Source organism: Asparagus officinalis, chromosome 7, assembly GCF_001876935.1.
Source record: "Asparagus officinalis chromosome 7, Aspof.V1, whole genome shotgun sequence".
In the NCBI taxonomy this organism is placed as follows: domain Eukaryota; kingdom Viridiplantae; phylum Streptophyta; class Magnoliopsida; order Asparagales; family Asparagaceae; genus Asparagus; species Asparagus officinalis.
In genome coordinates, this window is record NC_033800.1 from 118,482,368 (window position 1) to 118,490,716 (window position 8,349).

Consider the following 8,349-nt stretch of genomic DNA (forward strand, 5'->3'; position numbering starts at 1 on the left):
ATCTGATTGTAAGATTTACCATTAGGCCCTTGAATGGTGATGTGATCTGGAAGGGAAGAAGGCATGTTAACCTCCACCAAAACTCTTGCATAAGCAAGCCTTTGCTTATTTGCAGTCATCTTATCAGTTGCAATAGGTTTGCCAATAATGCTAGCTATTTTACTGATGCATTTAGAGTTCCACAAGTTTAACCTCAATGCAGGCAATTGTATCCATAATGGATAAATGGATTCATCAGATTTGTGAACATCCTCTCCAATAGACCAAGGTTTCAAGAGCATTGGCCTGGATCCAAAAACCATGGACCCTTGCTTAGAATTTCATCCTTCCCCTTAAATTTGAACAAGAATAACCCAGGTTTCAGCAGGCAAACTTCAGGAATATGATTCCAGACTTTATGCACATAATTTTCCATTGCCTTGAATCTAACATTTAAGCCCAGGACCTGTCCAATTAGAGAAAACTTCCATATTGATGCTCCATCATTCCATTCTTCTTCATCAAAAACAACAGAGTTATTTGTCTCAGAAGGAACAAAATCTAGAAGCATACCACTTCCAGTCTTCCTATTATCGGCAAATAAACTGGTCCAACTTTTACTTGGATTGATTTCTTGAGCTGAAACATCCTTTCTTCCTATTATCGGCAAATAAACTGGTCCAACTTTTACTTGGATTGATTTCTTGAGCTGAAACATCCTTAGAAGTTTTAAGAGGAGGAAAATCCAAGTCAATAGGTTCAGCTGGACTATTAAGCACTTTACTTTCATTCGAATCCAATGTAACAGTAACAGTTTTAGTTTCTAAGATTGAATTATCAGGATTTGGATCAGCGATTCTTGAAGATGATTGCAGGTGGTTAGAAACAGAGGATGAGATCTTCGAATCAGATTCATCAGCCCAAGAAACCCTAGCTGAGCTCTTACCTTCAATACTAGGAAAATGAGACTTACAGAGTAGACGATCTTGAATTCCCGCCATCAGAGAAGATCTAGCTTGAACACAACTAGCATCGATCCAAGAATTAGAGGAATTTAGAATCTCCTCCATAGATTTCAATTTTCCTTTTCCCTTTGGTCCAGTTGATTCCATGATGAAAGAACTCACATCTTCGTCATCTCCATCTTCAGATCTAGACTCCCTTTGGTCCAGTTGATTCCATGATGAAAGAACTCACATCTTCGTCATCTCCATCTTCAGATCTAGACTCAGATAGCTCATCAGAAGCCTTCGAGTTTGAATTTGAAGATCTTAATCCAATGCTAAGAATCCTTTTGCCATTGTTCTTCTTCTTCCTCGCCATCAAAAACACAGCGGGGGTGCAAGTTAGCAGGAGGGAAATCGCCCACTAAAGTGCACCATAGAACCGCTCCAAATAGATTAAATTCCAATTAATAAATAAGTTACAATAACATATAGGTTTATAAGGAATCTAATGCATAATAATGAATATGTCGATAACTATGATTTATATCCTTTATTGCATTAGTTTATGGCTTAATGCAAATAATTAGTTTGACAAATTAAATAAAAATAAAACCAAATAAAATAAAATTCATTAAAGATAAACTCAAATTTTTAAGTCAAATTTTTCCAACATTACTGTTACCTTATATTCATAAGGAAAATGATAGAAAGATTATTTGACACATTGGAATAAGAGTGATAACTATGCCACAGCTCATGCAAGAATACTGATTCCACTATAATGAAGTAAATATTGGGACAAAAAAGAAGAGGGCATAGTACTACGTCTTACTATACTGAAGAAAAAGCCTAGGAGGCGAAAAAGTACTGGAATGAGAAAAGAGCTTTGATGCTTTTTTTTTTACTGGCAACAGTAAAGCTGTGGGTGTAATTGTACATTTGCCTCAAAAAAAAACCAAAAATAACGTCGGAGTTAGAAAAAGTACCAAAATAGTAAGAGGAGTAAAAAATATATATATCAATTTAATAATTTACCACTTTTTTTATTGTCACAAAAATCAATCGCAAGTACCCGAAGGTAAAATAATAAAGATCGGTTTTTCTATAGAGTGCCCTTGGGCACTCTATAAGAGAGGAGAAAGATAGAGAGAAATGAATGAAGAGAGGATCCCAATGCAAATCAGGGGCCCCCCTCCTCATTCATTTCTCTCTATCTCTCTCCTCTTTTATAGAGTGCCCAAGGGCACTCTATAGAAAAACCGAATAAAGATATGAAACAGTGACCGAGGATCCGAACCCAATAACTATTGGTTAATTTTAGGCGCTCCCGACACAACATCGGTGCTAACAAAGCCTCATATATATTTAGTGAATAAACACAGATTAGCATCCCACTCTGGTATTCGAGACGAATCCGAACTCCAAAATGAACACAATAAAACCAGCCAAGTTCAATTTCGAACCTGATGATTTTGGAGTTTATTTGGTTCGTTTCCACCTCTAGTTGTAAGTAGTAGTGTGTCGTCCACGTTTATATTTCCTTCCATCTTTCTTAAAAGGAACTTTCCTTTGGATGTTAAATTCCAGTCCAATCATTAATTATCAATATTAAATATAAATCCAACTTAAAAAGGTTTAATTTAGGGATAAATATAAACTTCTTTCATAATTCTCACAACAACAATTGGAAATGGTTCAAATACCACTTTAGCCTATAAAGTGACATCCACTAACCAATAAGACCTAAAAAGTGACACTGGCGACAATAACATCTACAAATTTGTGAACGTGGGGACCACCATGTTCTCAATGCGGAGCAACAAAACCGCGTGAAAGGCACGAGCTGGCAGCAAAACCGAAACCACGTGAAAGGCTATCACGAGCACGAGAGCGAAAGGCTACTACAGACGCGTTTTTAACACAGGGGGACCACATCCACACACACGGCTAAGGCCACATCGCTATAAATAGGGTTCCTATTTTTAGCCTAGGGTTGCGTGCAAGTGCAAAAGGGGGTTCGTGAGCACAGACTTGGCAGCTGCAGCAGGTGGAGAAAAATTACAGCGGCTTTTGTTAGGGTTTTGAGCATCCATTAGTGGATATATTTGTGAGAGATTTGAGAGTTTGTGTGAGGCTTTAATTTGTGTGATTATAAACCCTATTTGTATTTTCTTTCTCTCTATTAGTAGATCTCCCCCCTCCTTGCCCCGTGCACGTAGGCTATTTGCCAAACCACGTAAAATTAGTTTGTCTCACTGTTTGTGTGATTTGTAATAGCTTATTTAGGTTCCCTCGACAGGTCAGTCCTACAACTGATGAGAGGAAGAGCTAATATCTCACTTTGTTGAGATATTTTACTTTTGATTCTTGTTTTCTTGGTGAAACGGGAATTCCTATTGTGATATTACTATCTTGTTACGCCGAGGTGCTACCGAGGTGCTGCCAAAATTTTCACTGCGCACAACAAGTGGTATTAAAGCTCAGATTTTAGATCTAGGGTTTTGGCATTAGATGGAGGAAGATTCGTCGTGGAAGCTTGGTTCTTGGAGTTCTAGGCTTCGGTGGAGATAGGATTTGAAGTTACTGTTGGAGATCTCGTTTTCCTTGTGTGGTTAGGAGTTCTATTTGGAATCCAATCTAGGGTTCAGTTGGGTAATTTCTTATTTCTTTCAAAGTTTGAATCTTTCTTTGCAATTTAGAGTTTGCAATGGGAGAAGAAGGTGAAAGCAGCAAGACGATGGCGAGTACAGTTCAAGTTGGTTTTCAGAACACCAAAATTAGTGTGGTGAAGTATGACTGTAAAATTAACTTTGGTTTGTGGATGAACGACGTACAGGATACGCTCAATGCTCAGAACTTGGAGAAGACCATCATGGTCCATGAGAGACCACCAAAATATGAAGAGGCGATATGGGAAAAGATGAATAAGAACACTTGTAGTGTGATCAGCTCCTGTTTGAAACAGTATCTGAAGTATGATGTGATTGAGGTGACGTCTGCAATGAAGATGTAAAAAATTCTCAACAATAAGTACCTTACGAAGAGTGTTGAGAACCGGTTGTACTTGCTGCGTAGGTTATTCAGATTTTAGATGTCCAGAGGCACCTCGCTTGCGATTCATGTAAACAACTATACGAAGTTGTTGTCAGACTTGGCGAATGTTGATGAGAGGATTTCGGATGAGTATAAGGCTATTATCTTATTGGGATCCTTACCAGATGAGGAGTATGCCACCTTTGTGCTCACTTTGTTAAACGGGAGATCTTCTATCAGCTATAATAAAGTTACTAATGCATTGACAAATTATTATTTGAGGAGGAAGGACAAGGAGACTTCCTGTGCTAGTACTTCAGGCGAGGCTTTGTCGACGAGAGGTAGAAGCCCATATCCAAAAGGTGGTAATAGAGAGAGATCAAAGTCAAGAAGCTGTCACCAATTAGCAAAGAACCAATGTGCATTCTGTAAGAAGCAGGGACATTGGAAGAGAGACTGTCCGAAGCTCAAGAAGAATGAGAATGGCAAGAAAAAGGGTCCGTAGACCAATGAGGTGAATATTTCAAAAGGCGATGATTCCGATGATTCGATCTTTTCTCTACTGATTACTCCGGAGGTAAACCACTTGGATACATCAGATTGGATGCTTGATTCTGATGCTACTTATCATGTGACCCCTAGGCGAGATTGATTTGCATCATTTGAGAAGCTCGATGGGGGAGTTGTAGTCATGGGAAATGATCAGTCCTGTGGTATTTGTGGGATAGGTACTGTGTGGATCCAGATGTACGATGCAGTAGTTCGTGAATTAAAGGAGATGAGATTTGTCCCTCAGCTGAAGAAGAATCTTATCTTAGTTGGAGCTTTTGAGGCAAAGGGATTCAATGTGATCTTTGAAAATGCTATAGCGAAGGTTACTAAGGGATCTTTGGTGGTGATGAAGGGAGTCCGCGGTTGAAATTTATACTATCTGAAGGGGAGCACCGATATTGGTCAGGTTATTTCAGCTATTTCAGAGACGGATATGAGTAGACTTTGGTATTACAGATTGGGGCACACATCTGAGAAGTCACTACAGGCGCTGTGCAACTAGGGACTATTGAAGGGAGCCAAGAGTTGGAAAACTGAGTTCTGTGAACACTATATTCTTAGCAAAAATACGAAGGTGAAGTTCGGGACTGCTATTCATAGGAAGAGGGGCATCCTGGATTACATGCACATGGACGTTTAGGGTCCCACCAAGACTGCATCACTTGGTGGTCGACATTGGTTCGTCGCGTTCGTAGATGACTATTCTAGGAGTTGTTGGGTGTACACCATGAAGCATAAGAATAAAGTCCTAGATTTGTTTATGGAGTGAAAGAAAAGATTGGAACTATAGACTGGGAGAAAGATCAAGACATTGCGATCCGACAACAACGGCGAGTACACTTCAGACCCCTTTTAGCAGCTATATCGAGAGAAGGGCATAGAGAGACACTTCACAGTTAGCCATATACCACAGCAGAATGGAGTGACAGAGAGGTTAAATCGGTCTTTGTTTGAGAAGATTCGATGTTTACTGACGCAAAGTGGTTAGGAGAAGATCTTTTAGGCTGAGGCAATTTCATATGTGAGCCACCTCATTAATAGACTGTCTTCATCTATGATTAAGGGGAAGACCCCTATGAAAATATGGTTGAGAGAGTCAGCACACGACTATGACCAACTTAAGGTATTTGGATACCCTGCATTTTATCATGTGAGAACAGATAAATTGGAACCTCGAGCTAGGAAGGTCATATTTGTAGGATTCAAGCGTGGTGTTAAGAGATACAAGCTATAGGATCCAGTTGATAGGAAGATTGTACTGAGTAGGGACGTCACGTTTGATGAGGCTTCTATCTTGAAGCTTCCTAGCTCTCATCAGGTGGAGAGCGACCCGATAGAGAAAATATCGTAGGTGGTGGAGATCGATATAGCTCCACAGTGTTTAGATGGTGTAGTATCCATTAGAGTGCCGACTGAGATGACGTCAGGCAAGCACGACGGTGACACGGAGGATACGGGTACTGATGTACAGGATTAGGGACCGACACCTCATGTTCAAGATTCTATTACGGTTCGGAGACAAATAAGAGACATACGAATGCTAGCACGGTATACCAACACAGTTGCGTATGCACTTCTGGTGGAGAGTATCGATGAGATGGTTCCTACTACATTTAGAGAGGCCGAACAGAGTGCAGAGGCTGATTCGTGACAGGTAGCTATGCAGGAGGAGATGGAGTCTCTTCACAAGAATGATACATGGAAGCTTGTTGAGCTTCCAAATGGGCGGAAGACAATTGCTTGCAAGTGGGTATACACAAAGAAAGAGGCCATTGAGGGCACTTCATTGAGGTTCAAAGCTAGGTTGGTTGCGAAGTGCTATGCACAGGAGGAAGGTATTGACTATAATGAGGTTTTCTCTCCGATGGTGAAGCACTCTTCGGTTCGGATTTTGCTAGCTTTGGTGGCACAGTATGGTTTAGAGTTAGATCAGTTGGATGTGAAGATGGTATTTTTTTCATGGTAATCTTGATGAAGAAATATATATGACTCAGTCATTAGGATTCCGGGCTGCAGGGAAGGAAAAATTGGTTTACAGATTGAAAAAATCATTATATGGTTTGTAGTAGTCTCCTCGACAGTGGTATAGGCGATTCGATGGTTTATGATTGGTCATTCGTACACTCAGAGCCAGTTTGATTCTTACGTATATTTTTGCAAGTTGAAAAGAGGTGTGTACATCTATTTGTTACTTTATATCGATGACATGTTGGTTGCCTCTATTTCCAGATCTGCTATTGATGAGTTGAAGGCACATCTTTCAAAGGAGTTTGAGATGAATGATTTGGGTGAGGCGAAGCGTATTTTAGGGATGGAGATCAGCAGAGATAAGAAGAAGGGCAGAATTTTTTTTACACAGGTGGCTTATTTGAAGAAGATTCTATAGCGATTTCATGTTAGCATGGATACGAAGCCAGTTAGTATACTATTAGGAGCCCATTTGAAGCTTTCAGCTGATCTTTCACTGACGACAGTTGAAGATAGAGAGTTGATGTCGAAGACTCCATATGCGAGTGTGGTTGGGAGCTTAATGTACGCGATGGTATGTACGAGACCAGATTTGTCACAGATGGTGAGCATGGTTTCGAGATACATGCATGATCCAGGAGTGGGTCATTGGGACGTCGTGAGATGGATTTTGAGGTACATTCGAGATTCGCTTAATGTTGGTTTGATTTATGAGCGGGACACTATAGGTGGGCAGTTATGTATTGCCTATGTTGATTCGGATTATACCGAGGATTTGGATAAGTGCCGGTCTACGACAGGGTATGTGTTCACTTTGACCTATGCGCCGGTGTGTTGTAGATACACCTTACAATCTACGGTGGCTTTGTCTACAACGGAGGCAGAGTATATGACGGTTACGGAGGCTGTGAAAGAGGCTATTTGGCTTTGATGACTTTTGGAAGAACTTGGTATATCGCAGTGGTCTATCACCATTTATTGTGATAGCATGAGTCTATCTATTTAGTAAAGAATCAGGTTTTTCATGCGAGGACAAAACACATAAACGTTCGTTATCACTTCGTTCGTGATGTTCTTGAAGATGGCGATGTGAAGATTGTGAAGGTCCACACGAAGGATAATCCGGCGGATATGCTCACAAAGGTAGTTCTGAGCAACAAGTTTGATCATTGTAAAGACTTGTTACACATTCGTGATTGTTGAGGCCGTTGGTGGTCATTTGGGTGAACTACGTGAGGCTTGATTCCTTGGGTAAGAGGATATGTAGACAGTCTTTACGATGCAGCCGGTTTGGATTAGTTGATTTTGATAGGGGTGAGATTATTTGGACTCTCGTTCGGGTTCTCGACTTGTTGTGGATTGAGTCCGTTATCGTGAATTATTTTACTTCGTACTGGACGTAACAAGTGAGACATCTGGATTGGTTAGTGTCGGCTCAGTTTTGGGAGAAACTTCGTCGAGGTGGAGAATTGTGAACATCGGGACAACCACATTCTTAATGCGGAGCAGCAAAACCGCGTGAAAGGCACGAGCTGGCAGCAAAAGCGAAATCGCGTGAAAGGCTATCACGAGCACGAGAGCGGAAGACTACCGCAGACGCGTTTTCAACGCAAGGGGACCACATCCACACACACGACCAGGGCCACACCGCTATAAATAGGGTTCCTATTTTTAGCCTATGGTTGTGTGCAAGTGTAAAAGGGGGTTCGTGAGCAGAGACTTGGCGACTGCAACAGGTGGAGAAAAATTGCAGCGGCTTTTGTTAGGGTTTTGAGCATCCATTGGTGGATATATTTGTGAGAGATTTGAGAGTTTGTGTGAGGGTTTAATTTATGTGATTGTAAACCATATTTGTATTTTTTGTCTCTTT